This window comes from Pinus tabuliformis, chromosome 2_2 (assembly GCF_031772625.1).
Source record: "Pinus tabuliformis cultivar Carrire ecotype Pingquan chromosome 2_2, CPIR1, whole genome shotgun sequence".
In the NCBI taxonomy this organism is placed as follows: domain Eukaryota; kingdom Viridiplantae; phylum Streptophyta; class Pinopsida; order Pinales; family Pinaceae; genus Pinus; species Pinus tabuliformis.
This window is the reverse complement of record NC_142300.1, coordinates 830,492,263-830,507,157: the sequence shown is the minus strand read 5'-3', so window position 1 is coordinate 830,507,157 and position 14,895 is coordinate 830,492,263.

Genomic DNA, 14,895 nt, shown 5'->3' with positions numbered 1-14,895 from the left:
CAGCAGAGGATTATTACTGAAGGCCACTCAGAGGACTTGTCAAAACAGGAAAAAATTATTGGAGCGCAACTCACAGAAATGGCTAAGTAGGAAGAAACGTTATGGAGGCAAAAATTAAGAGTCAGATGGCTTAAAGATGGAGAGAAAAATAGTAAATTTTTTCCGGGGGTGAATGCAACGTTCATAGCCCTGGTTCCCAAGGTGGACATGCCAAGCACACCTGACAAGTACAAGCCTATCGCACTATGTAACATAATCTATAAGATTGTCTCCAAAATCATTGCCTCCAGGCTCAAACTACTACTTCCTCTCATCATCTCACCTCAGCAATCTGGATATGTTGAAGGTAGGAAAATCACCTATGGTATCATCTTAACTCATGAAATAATTCTTTCCCTGAAGATTTCCAAGAAGCCAGGTATGCTCCTCAAACTATATCTCTCAAAGGCCTTTGATAGCCTAAGCTGGATGTATATTAAAAAAGTTCTAATTTCTTTTGGATTTGCTGCTCCCTGGGTCAGATGGGTCATGAGCCTCATCTCTTCCTCTTTCTTTTCTATTCTGTTCAATGGTATACCCTCATCTCCTTTTCATCCTTCCCGGGGAATTAGGCAGGGAGACCCTTTATCCCCTTTCTTGTTCGTTACCATGGCAGAAGGATTAGGCCGAAGTATTAAATCAGCTTAGCAATCCCTCTGTCTCAAAGGTCTATCCTTTCATAACTCTCTAGCCTTCACACACCTGCAATTCGTTGATGACAACATGCTTTTTGGGCATCCCTCGGTCCAGGAAGCCCAACTGCTCAAATCCCTTCTGTCGGACTTTTCGGAAGCCTCAGGTGCCTCTATCAATAAATCCAAATCTCAGATCTTCTTTTTCCATACTCCTTCTTTAACTCAGGCAGCTATAGCCCGTATTCTAGGATTCTCCATTGCTACCCTCCCATCCAAATATTTAGGTGCTCCTCTGACTGCCTCAGCCCTAAAGCACTCCTCTTGGAAAATCCTCTTAGAGAATCTGGAGGCACGACTATCCTCTTGGACTCACAGATCTCTAAATATGGCGAGTCGACTTGTCCTCATAAAAGCAGTACTTCAGGCTATGCCGCTATACCTCTTCTCCATCCTTGTAGCACCCAAAAGGGTTCTCAAAGAAATCAAGCTTCTCCAAAGATCTTTTCTCTGGGGTAGTAATGGTCACAAGAGAAAGTGGGCTCTGGTCAAATGGGACACTGCTTGTCTACCAAAGAAAGGGGGTGGTATTGGTTTAAGGGATCCCTCTCAAAGCAATGAGATCATGGGAGCTAGAATCTGGTGGAAATGGCTTACGGAGCCTCTCACCCCTTGGGCCTCTCTGTGGATGGCTAAGTATGCAAGAAATTACCCAGCGGAGGAACTAATAAGAATATCATAGGTTAGCATGGGTTCCCTTATATGGAACTCGGCCAAGTAGCATAGGAATCTCATTTAGTAGCACAGCTTTTGGGAAGTGAAGAATGCCAACACTGAAAGATTTTGGGAAGATTCATGGCAGCCCAAATTAAAGGACCAAATCCCTCTTACTCAACCCCTAGAGTAGGAGATGCAATCTTATGATAAGGTGAAAAACTTCTGGAGAAATTCACCAACCCAAGAGTATGAAGAATGGCTCAAGGCGGATCAGATTTTAAGACAGGGCTCGACACAAGTCCAACAAATTCTAGACACAGAATTAACAAAAAGAAGAATTCGACATTCTAATGAAAAGGACATTCTTCGGTGGGGATATGAAGAAAGACGTACCTATTCTACGAGAGAGGCCTATAATATCATTATCAAGGCACATATAGTGAAATATCCTCTCTAGAGCATAATCTGGGACCCTTCCATATGGCCGAAAATCTCCACCTTTCTCTGGCTCCTATGTCATAACAAGATTCTCACATGGGATAATCTCAGAAAGAGGAACTTTCATGGGCCCTCAATATGCCCTAATTGCAGACAAGAGGAGGAAACCATCAAGCATCTAATGCTGTCCTGTCAGTCTGCACACAAGCTCTGGGAAAAGGTCAGTTTCCACTGCCAAAAGGAAGGAAGAACTCATGGAGACACCATTGCCACTGTGTGCAACTGGGATCATAACCCTTATCAAAGCAAGATTTTAAATTTCCTTTGGAACCTCATTCCGGGCTTTCTCATGTGGGCCATATGGAAGGAGAGAAATAGCAGAATATTTAAGGATCACTCTATGCGGCTGGAAGATATCTAGAAAATAATCTGCCAAAATATTGAGGAAACCATATCTCTTAAAACCTGGTATCAGGAGGCTCTCCCAACTAACCCCCAAGAACAATCCATGTGGGCCAATTGGAACTTCTAGTGCAAGCAAGAACAACTTATCAAAGGAACAAAGCCTCTAAGGAACCATCTACCTAAGAAATGGTTACCTCCCCCTATGCCTACATACTAGCTAAATTTTGATGGTGCCTCGAAAGGCAACCATCAAATTCAGGCTTTGGAGGGATTTTTAGAGATCACAAGGGGGCTCCTCTTTTAACCTTCTTAGTTTCAAAGGGATGGGATACCAATAACTCGGCAGAAGTGGAAGGTCTCTCGCAGGGACTAATTCTTGCGCAAGATAAAGGTTTCTTCCCGCTCATAATCGAGGGCGATTCCCAGATCATCATAAATATGGTCACAAAAATCCTGCAAGGATCCTCCTTTGGCAAAGTGAGCAACAACTGGAGAATGGAAAAAAGGCATGAACTTATTGAATGTTGGCTCTCCTCTAACAGAACGATCACTTTAAAGCATATTCGAAGGGAAGGGAATAAAATTGCGGACTTACTTGCTAATATGGGGGTTGATTGTAGGATGGATCTTCATGTTGGATCAATTTCAAGCCTAGCATCTGAATCTCAACTCACGGATTACAACAACCTAGTGAAGAAGGAAATGCAACAGGAGGAAGGAGAACACCCGGATGTGGGTGAAATTAATGAAACATAATGAGCTTATTCATTGATGGACAGGTTGGATACTGCCAGCTGCAGCTCTACGTGGCTTCCCAGGATTTCACCCAACGCAAATTGGATAGCCTTAAGAGAGGTAGATTTGGAGGAATGTATGCATCAATGGCTCGCTTCGTCCAAGGTGATGCTTCAACTGTTATATTCATGGCGCTCTGTTTTATCCTCTCCACAGCTTTTTCTCCGCCTCCATGCTCCTGGTTCTGGCCTACAGCGGGTTTGTGGTCTTGTTATTCGGAGGGTCGTGATGGTAGGCTAGTCTATGCAATTGGTGGCAAGCTTTTAATTGCCCCTGAGTTTCGAATTGGGCTGCACTCTCAGGCCCGTCTTGAGCGAACGAAGAGGTCCCTTGTGTTGTTCTATAGCCCTCCAGCCATTGCCCCTGGTCTCATTGTGCGCTCCCCTCACCGCCTCAACATGGTGCGTCAGAGTATGAGGAGTCGCTCCGGGGGATGCCGAGGTAGCCGAAGGCATTCGAAGGTTAGCGGTTTTGTGGATCCTGCCCTACCTCCTGTTACTATCCCCTCCTCTCCGGTGGTTTCGCCTCCTCATAGCCCTTCTCGCAGGCTGACCCCGAACAGTGCGTTCTAGACCACTCACTTCAAATTTCAGAGAAATCTCAGTAGGCCAATGATCACCGCTCATATCACTATTATCCTTTCTGAAGAAGAAAGCCAGCTTCATCCTCTGGTGCGAGTGGTGTCTGAGCAATCTCAAAGCAGTGAGCAGTTTATAGCAGAAGGAAGTCTGGTGAATCGAAAGGGCAAGATGCTCGACAGAGGAGACGCTCCTAGCGGTATTATGCCTTCTGATTCCATCATCTCGGTGGACAGGGAAGGTAATTCCATGGCCACTCATCACCCCACGGTGAACACAGAAGGTGAGACGGCAGGAACTGAAGATATGTGGACTGGTATTGCATGCCAGGAGGTGGATATGCCCCCGAATGAGGACGTGGAGGTATAATGCCACTTAGGCATGCCCAAACTTCTTTTGGTTTTGCTGATGTTTTATATGGTCAACCTCAGGAAATTTTGTTTGCAGTTCTGGTTTAACATCTATAGCCAGATGATTTTGTTATTCCCCTCGAGCAACGACAGTATAAATATCTTCTGGGCAGCTAGGGAAAGTCTCTGTCTTGCTTTCGTGTGCTTTCTTATGTTATGCTGGTCTATCTCTGGTTTCGATATCTGTTCTCTTGTCCTCTATAACTGCTTCTCCCAGGCTCTCCCTATACTGGGGCAGGTTTGCTGTGTTGAGTGCTCTCGGGTGATGTTATCCGAAGCCTCAACTCCTTGTAATATTATTTTACTTTTCAGTTAATAGAATTAGTCATTTACCGAGATTTTTTTTTTTTTTTTTAATAAAAAAACAATGATATATATGTGATTTATAGTGAAGAATATAATATTTCTTTTTGAAGTGAATTTACAAAAGATAATTAATTAAAAAAATAGAATTTTAAATCTCTTGTGCATATAAATGTTAATAAAAATATAAATAAAATCATATTTACCTTTTTTCCTTCTTTCTTTATTTGATATAATTTTTAAGATTAATTAAATAAAATAAATTATGAATTGATGATAATATTTATGAATATTATTTTAATTTATTATGTTTCTAAAATTTCTGAATAATTTATTTAATAAGATGATGTTGATAAAAATGAAAAAGTAACTTTAAAATGAATGAAATGAATCATATAACAATAATAGTTGTTTTGGCCCGGTTAAGTTTATTTTGAGTGGTTGAGAGAAATTTTTGTTATTCTCTCCACAAAAGTTTAATTATTGTAAATGATATGTTGAGCTCATGTTCAGTATATTGTTGCAATGACTTTGAATCTTGCTTATTGGCCTTGTGGCTAGAAGATTCTAGGGTTTAACCTTTATAGTCTCAAGGGCTCATCCCAATTGGTGATCCACGTAATGTTAGTCTCCTGTGACTAATAAATCCAAGGTTCAAATACCCATGGTTTGATTTACGGAGAGGAGATGAAGCTTGATCCCAATTGTTGATCAAAGCAATGTGCTAAAAAGAAATTACTTTTCAGACTCTATATAGTCAATATTATTATTAAGCTGGTTATCTTGATTATTAACATAGATATTAATTTTTAAAATATTTGTGGATAATCCACATATAAAGACTTAATATTAAACCTAAAGTGTAAAAATAAGATAAACATGGCTAAAATAACTTCCAATTTTTATGAGTTTCATATTGTTCACTTTCCAAAACATTAATGAAAGATTTATCACATTTTTTACATTATGAGGATTGAGAGTGCCTTCTCTTAAACTCTCTAGTTTGTACTCATATTAGATGTAAACTAAGACAACTATATAAATTAAATGTTGGGTAAATGGAGAGAGGCATGAACATATACTAGATATCAAAACACTTCATCATAATACATTGAATGTTGCTAAAATTTAAAAAGCCATAAAAAATAACTAAATTATGACATTATTTTAAATTACTATTATTATTAATACTAATAAAACGATTATATATATATATATATATATATATATAATAACATTTTTATCCATAGAGATTTATCCAACTTTATGAGAAAGTATTATAGTTCATCAATACCACATGCCCCAAAAAAAATATTCAAATTATTTTTTGTATTACCAATTTTTTGACCTTTTAAATAATAATAAAAATAAGATCTTAAAGTGTTTCTTTATATTTTTTTCAAATACAAAAATAAAATGATAAAAAATTCTAAATAATTATTTCCTATTTGAAAGTTTGATAAATCATTTTTCATAACTACCATCATCAATTTGTGTAAATGATGAGATCTTGAAGTGTTTCTTTATATATTTTTCAAACATAAAAATGAAATGCTAAATAATTATTTACCATTTGAAAATTTGATAAATCATTTTTCATAACCACCGGCATCAATTTCATCAGTTTCTGTAAATATATGTTGAAAATATTATTTAAAGATACCAAATTTCATACTACCAAATTCTAACGCTATACTATGTATGCCAGTTAATAAATTATTCTTTAAATTTTTTAATATTAAATTAGTTTCAATTAATATTTGGTACTGAAATACATTTTGCTCCATTTTTTTGTGAAAAAAAATCATTCATATAATATCATTGAAAATTACATTATATATATGTGTGTATGTGTGTGTGTGTGTATTAGTTAACGGCCCCATAAATAACAACCATTTAGCAAAAAAAAGCTCACATAGAGAAAAAGTGAGATCTATGAAGAAAAGATACAAAACAACAGAAAAGAAACGGTTGATAACTGTTCGCAGAGTGGTACAAACAGTGCAGCCCAAAAGATCATAAAGATGTTGACAGTAAGAATCTGTAATCACAGACATAAAAAGAGTGGATAACTGTTCGCAGAGTGGTAGAAACAGTGAAGCCCAAAAGACAATAAAGAAGTTGACAGTAAGAACCTGTAATCATAGACATAAAAAGACAACATGCCGAAACAGAATAGAATTAAAATTTTATATTTAAAAGGTCCATCTACATAAATTTTTATTTTGATTTAAAATTTTAATTTTTAAAATAAATTTATCCACTTATTAAAATAATTATTTTATCAATATCATGTAAATCTTTCTTTTCTAATTCTTTTATCAATATCATCGCACCCACTGCCATGAAGCTGGACCAATTGAATGACAACCAACATCCAAAATATTAATAGAATATATGTACATGAAAAAGCAACCTCATAAAGCAACTGAACCAGAAGCATCCTGGATAGATTCTTTTGTACTAGAAATATAATAAAATTCAAATAAATGAAATCTATATGAATACATAAACAAGAGTGAGAATAGATAATATTTCAATTTTAAAAGAGAAGTTCAGAAGTTGGGGTTATCTTTATTGTGTACATTTTGAAAATACTTTAAAATTTAATTGGAAGTAACCAAATTAATTGGTTGCATATTCCAAAAATATACTGAAATTCCATAAGTTAACCTTATTGCTATGCATTGAATGTGGAAATATTTTGAAATCTACAATCTGAATAAGTTCAAATCACCCCGCATCCTGCCAGTGAAATATGAAATGGAAATTCTAAATCAACATATACTAAATAAGCAATGAGTAGAGCAGCCTCACCAACCTCCTGTATCTTTAAAGACATACTTAGCACTTGGAAAAAAATTTTGGAAAAAAAAAATATTTATTGAAAAGGCCAAAGAATACAGAGATTCCATGTGAGAGACATTGTTGTACCTTATTGTGAAGTAAAATTGTGATCAGCAATCTAATAAAAGAAAGTTAATACATTGAAACTGTCCTTGTAGCCTCTTTATAGAAAAAACAATGCCTAAAGTTATATTATTGTAGCCTAAGTCATTTAAACTTGCTGGAATGTTTAGCATTCAAAGTAGCAAACCTAGTGGGTTTAGTGAGAGCAATGGTAGTTTAGCATATATGCTCTATGTATTGTTTGCGTGACTTGAACCCACGTGCTTTCAAGTCCTTTGACGTGATTTCGGTCCTTTTAACCATAGCATCAACATTTATCTTTTTTGTTTTCTGTGGAAATTAAAACATTATCAATAAATATCAAAATCCACATAGATATAATGAAAATATGCGGACCATGTAACGAATATGAAAAGACAATGCATTGACTAGCTATCAATAAATATCAAAATCTATATAGATATAATGAGAAGATGGGGAACATGTAATGAATATGAAAAGAAAATGCATTAACTAGTCATAAAAAATATGTCAAGGTTATTTTGAGCTAAGATATGTAGAATATAACTTACCTCTCTTAATTTATCTTGAAGTATAGGTGAATGCCGCAATGGTTGAGGAGAATGTGATTTTTGCTGAGTATCATGTCCACCATCATACATGTGCAAAGGTGTTTTAGGAGATGTATATTCATTACTATGAACATTAGATTATACATAGATATAAGTATGACTCAAATAGAATTAAATGTAAAAATATGATAAATTTATAAGAGTATAAATAAATATAATCTTACCTTGCATTGTAACATTGGACGTGAAGATGGTTCTAGCATTTGAACCATTTCATTTCCATTCTTCTTAAGACTTTGACAAGGGGTTTTCATTGATTGTGATGGTTCCAAAGGGAACACCTGCACCATAAATAAGAAATAACACACACACACACACATAATCAAAACAAATCAAGGATAACGATATATAATACAAAACATTCATTTCTCATCCCATCATTATGGTAAAACATAACAATTTATATATTAATGTTTTTAGTGGAATAGGTTATATGGATTAAAAACTTACTGGCCCAATAACCCCTTGAAAACCTTGAAATCTAGGTGAGCGTTGTAATAGTTGGTGCCTTGAACTTGGGGAATTTTGTTGATTAGGCTATGCATATCAATAACAATGAGAAATTAGTATACAATTATAATAAATATAAATATTATTTAATTTTAAAATGTCTAAAAATTAATATATGCAAAAAAATGGACTCAACTGTGTTGTCATTGTCCTGATTAGATTCATCAAAGTTTAATATATGGTTGTGCCCATCTAATCCTTCTTCCCCCACATCATCAGGAACCTCAATCCTTACTTTCTCTTTTAAAACAATATCTATGTGCTTCATTGTCTCCATACGTCTACGAGGTAGACTTTGATCACAACGTTGAATTTTTTCACAAATCATTTGCTTTGAAGTATCATTAAGCTGATCAGATGTAACAACTGACTGTGAAAACAAGTTTCAATGAATTTAGTCCACAACAATAAATTAATATTAATAAAAAACATATACAGATAAATAATAATAAATACTTACAGCTGAAAGAATTTCTTCATTGACAATATTAAAAAAAACGCATATACAAATAAATACTAATAAATACTTACAGCTGAAAGAATTTCTTCATTGACAAATCTTTTATATGCTTGTTGTCATGCACGACATAGCCTTGCATCTAAACCATATTGTATTTTAGCATTTTGCCTTTTAACTGCACTTGTTGATTTGACCGCCCATGTAGCATTTGCATCTCTTACACGACCTCTTTAACGTGGAGTAATTGGTGGGAGATTATGGGTGGTAACCCGATGATGATTAAGGACTGTTGTGGTAAAAACACAACCCCCCCATTATTGATGTGTTCACTTCAAATAATGGGGACCCTTTCTATTAAAATTTTGGCTAAACACTTTTTTGGATTTTTATTTAGTTAATTGCCTTACGCATTTGTCAATTTTTCACTTTCTTTGGATTCTTGTTTTGATTGCTTTGTTAGAATCAATTTTTTATAAGCTTCCCATTGACGCTTGTTTCGCCTCATTTGGTCAACTGGTTTGAAAATGACGCTTCTTTGAAAATCCGATTATTTATGTAGCCTGGGTCAAAATGCTTAAAATGTACAATATTGCATTTTGTAAATAAATTAGTTCAATAATGCATTCATTTTAAATATTAACCCATAGCGAGTTTTTATTAAAATTTTTCCATTTTTAGTTATGCAGTCAAATCATTAAGTATCGGGTTTAAGAAATATACTCCAATTTCCAAATCAATTACTAATCTTAAAAACCCATAACATTCAAGTGGTTGTAGTTTATTTTTATTCTGTTTATTTTTTTTTCAAGTAGCTGTAGTTTTAATAATTTCACAACTTAACTAAAATTCATTAAAATAAAACCAAAATAAAAATTAATATTAAATCTTAATTTAATTAAATTAAATTAATATATAATTAATTAAATTAAATTAAAATTAAATATATATATCTATATATATATATATATATATATATATATATATATATATATAATATATAAAACTTATTTCTCAATAGGGAGATCGCATCGGAAGTTTTATGGGACATATTTAAAAAGCCCCGACACCACACCATACCCCGATGCCGATATCGGATCAGGGATTTTACATTGTGCCAAAGTTTATTAACCCCCAATAGCCTCCCATCCCCAATGCCGATTGCCAATCACCAAAATATAAGTCTCCTTATAGGCCTCTATCGCATCAGAGCTTTATGTGAATCAAGTTAAACACTCCTCCTGATGCCGATGCGATTCCCCGATCATTAACAAACATTAGCGTAAGTTTTATTACACATGGGTTTTTGTTTTAGATTTTTTAGATTTTAAAACTCACTCATACGTGAGTGGAATGACCATGAAGTAAGTTAGGTTAGTTTTTTTATTAATTTAAATAGTTTAAATATTTAATAACAAATTTTAAATTGATTAAAATTAATTAATATATAAAATTTAATTAATTTAATTAAATTAAAATTTAATTTTTATTTAGTATTAATTAGTTTATAAATAGATTATATTAATTAGTTATATTAAGATTAATTAATAATAGTTTATTAATTAATTAGTTTAGTTCATAATTAAGAATTAAATTAGAATTAATTATTAAATAATTAGAATTCTAATTTAGGAGTAGATTTTTATTTAAAAATTATGATTTTTAGCCTAGCAACAGAATTTCTAGATTCATGTCATATTTGACCCATCAACTTTGGAGGCTCATAGATTGGGTTATACTTGGCCAAATGAGGCCCACGATGGCTCATTGGAAAGAGAAAATCAAGGAGAACATTTTTGAGGATGTTTCACTAACATATTTAATCATTTATTGGGTCAAATATCAGGCAGAAGATCAAGCTTCGAATTTTGAAAACAAAATCAATTTTTTGAGTTATTTTCTTCATTTTCATTTGTTCAAACCTCTTCTAATTGCAGATCCATGGGTTAATAATATCTTTAGCCAATCAAACCATCCCATGCATCAATTGAAAGCTTACATTTTATTTTTAAGTATTTATTTAAATAGATTTTGATTGGGTTTGATTTAATTGCCAGAAATGATATTTTGATTGCATCTTAATTTATTTTGATTTCTTTTGCAGGAAAACAGTGGAAGAAATATGGAAAAAAGAATCTCAATCAATGAGAATTCTCCAGCAATTGAAGATCAGGATTTTTGAGCAAGTAAAATTGAATTTAACAAAATTCTCTTCAACAAACTCTTCTCTCAAGAATTCCTTGACAAATATTATAAATAACATATTGTAGAATGTAATTAGGGGCTACTCTCCTCTGCAATTCTGGACTTCTAAAAGCACTACTGTAATAGGAATTTAGAGTTGTAGGAGAGAGGAGAGAAAATCTCAGATCTGGGGATTATTGAGGATTTTCCCTTTGTATCTTGAATTATGCATGAAGGGCAAAGTTTGCACTATTGTGGCTTTGGCTTTGAAAGTGGAAGTTCAAGCAATGTAAAGAGCTGTTGGAGACCAGGGACAGAGAAATGGATGCAATAAATTGGTTTTTCTAGTATTATTGTTTCAAATATCAGTTTCATTTTTACGATAATAGGAATGTCTCATGTTATTCATGTTTGTGCACTATTGTCAATATGGGTAATTTGTCTCATTCTTGTTATTATGTATCTCTATTTTTATGGATTAATTTCTCATTTTTGAGTAACTACTTACTCAGAAATCTGCCTTATGAAACTGATTTATTGAATGGTAATGTGGTGTGAACTATTTCCACATATCATTATTCAATTATTGGATTTATTGATTTGATAATCAATATCATTTTTGTGAACTACTTCTTGAATGTTGTTGGTTTATTATTTCAGTTAAGAGGTCTCAATAGGATGTGTTTTGGTATCTATAATGTCAATTAATTGAACTACTTCATTAATTTGATATTCATTATAAACAAGACATATCTAAATCCCAATACTTTAATTATCTTGCTCTTAGTTGGGTTAGATCTATATCTTCCTAATTAAGATAGGATTTAGATTAGTTTCTTTTGCTTGCATCATAGAATAAGCTTTCATTTAGAGTAAATTCTATATTCTTTTAAGTCCTCTCTTCAAGGAGGCAAAATTTTAGTTGTGGCTTGGCTGAACCCAAATCAGCTTAAGGGTCATTCTCTTGCCTGATCAGCAAGAAGAAGTGATCTTATATCCTTGTCTATTGGTAGATAAAGATACATCATAAACCAATAGCAATAGGGAGAAGGTAACTGGACCTAGTTAAACCAGTCGGAGCCACCACACCAAACGGAAAAGGAGCTGCTTTAAGGTCCGGACCGGGTGGTTATCCCCCATTGTTGTTGTAGCAATTTTCGAGGCATCAACATTTTTGGCGCTAGAAGGAGGGCTGAGACTTTTTGTCTGTTGGAATCTTTTCAATTTTAATATTTTATTTATTGTGATGACTCCTCTTAAACTTCCAATTTGGAGTTGTATCCATGGACGTGCATCCTCCAATACTCCACCCGAAGTGGTAAGACTCTTGTCTCAGGTAAAGTTCAATGGTAAGAGAAATTCTTCTGTTTTTAATCATGTCTTTCAATTTATTCAAAATGTTTCAAATTATGATTTTCAAGAAATTGATGAAGGCATCTTATGCAGAATTTTTACTCTCACATTTGCGGCAAAATCTAGAAGCTAGTGTAGAACTCTTCCAGTTGCTTCAATCCACGACTGGGATCAATTTGTTACAATTTTCATTTGTAAATTTGACGGCTATAGTTATGAACAGGTATGTAAAGAAATTGAATATCTACGAAAGTTTGAAAATGAGTCTGTTAATGATTTTAATTATCGATTTCATTTGAATTGCTTAAGATTTAAAGACGAAGAAAAACCTATGGTAGAGAAATCATTAGATTGGTTTGAATATATTTGTTCTCTTCCTCCCATTCTCAATCCATATGAAATTAATTCAAGTTTTGTTTCATCCTCTTCTAACATAAATGATAATACCAATATGGATGTGCAAATAAATTGTGATGAAGTGGTTTCACAAAGCTTGGAAAATATTTCTAATCAAATGCATGAAGACAACAACATCAATTTTGGAGAAAGAGCTGCCTTGGAATCTGAAAGCGACTTTGAAGTAAATTCGGAAAATCAAATCGCAAATCAGCAAGTACAAGCAGCAATCAAAGTAAATAAAATGCAAACTGCTGTACAAATTTCTGAATTTCTTCATGATGAGAAAATGTCGAAATCACAGCAGCAAAGCATCCTTCTTCAAGAAAGCATGAGCATACAAAGGAATGATTTGCAATCTAAAATTTACAATTAGCATAATGCACAAGAGTTCTCAAATAGAGACAGTTTTAAATGCATTGTTTCAGGTTCACATTTTTCCCTTTATCCTGATCTTTTTAATGATGGTAATTTTTCCCCTCTTGGTATTAATGATATTTCAGAAAATACAGAGGCTGATCTAAATGAACTACCATTAAGTTTTTATCAAGATAGAGAAGCAATTATTGATCATTCCTTTTCCACTAATGAACATGAAATTCTTGTTCTGCCTTGTTTGGATATATTGGATGAGATAGAAGGGAATTGTAGAGAATATTGTGAAGTTATTCATGATAATTACTTTGACATTGAGGATGTTGATTTCTATTCCTCTCAAGAGAATCATCATGAGAAAATTCAAATAACATCTAAGAATGAGGAATGCTTCAATTTAGGAATTATCCCAACTAATCCTCATTTTAGAGCAACAAATTATCTTCATGATTTTACCATTCAAGAAAACATTCCAATTTATGATTCATATGAGGATCAAACTCCCATTCCTATTCATAATCATAATTCGTTTTCTATTTCACAAGTTGGAATTCGAAATTACCCAAATTTCATAATTCTAGCCAATCCTTGTGAAAGAGAAATTATTTCAAAACAATCCCAATTGTGCTGTAACATTAGTTGTACAAATAGTGATTTCATTTTAGTTTTTCTTTCACAGTTATTTTGTTTAAATTTAGATTTATTTTCTGATTTTACTTTGCAAAAATTTCACACTTTTTGCTGGCATATTGAACACCTTACTATCAAACACTCAATTGATGTATTGCCCGATTGGGAAATTGAAGTTTCATATTATAATCATGAGCATCAAAAGATATCAATATTTCAATTTCAATCAATGCTAATGTTTCATCAAAAGCTTCTACTTCTTCAAAGGCAATGTCAACAAGAGAATGTATTTTTGCAATCTGGCCAGCAATTCAATTCAATTAATAATTTTCCATTTCATTTGAAAGATTTCCATCCATTTTTCATTAATTCATTTGAAAAATATTTGGAAATTTTTCTCTCAAAGGAAATTGTTAATAGCTTAATATTTGTACATAACACTAACAATTTTTTCCAGGCCTTTGAATTTGAAAACTCATATCCACAATTTAGCCTGTCATCTCCTCTTTTGAACGTTTCCCAATCATTAATGGAAATCCATCCAGATTTTTGTGATCCAATTGGTATTGAATTGGAAAACAAATTTCAAGAGAAGGAGATTTTAATCAACTTGCTAACAGTAACTGTACATTCTAATTTCATATTTAATTTTCTTAGTTTAATTAGATTCGTATTTTTATTACTAACATTTGAACTGTACATACATGCAGCAATTAAAATGAGAAAACGGCTACACTGGGAATATGACTATACCTAGTCATTTTCATGTATATGGTTAGAATATGAGTAGAATTAATTTAGTTAGTTTATTTTGTATAGTTAATTTGTTTTTAACAGTTTTGTAGATTAAAAAAATAAAACAAAGCAATCTGACTTCTCATGCATGTTCACTGAAACATTTTCTCCTTATCAGAAACTTTTAATTCTTGCTTGTCTTTTAAAATTCCTTGCAGCAATACCTCTACTCTACTTATTTTGAATAATGTCTTGATTAAATTCAATTGAGGTTGCACTTGGCATCGACCGCTTCAAGGCCACTTTTCTTCATTTCAAGATTTCTTTCTAAGATTTTCTTTTGAAATTTATATGGTAAGGATTTGAGGATATAAAAGCTTCATGATCCCCCTTATC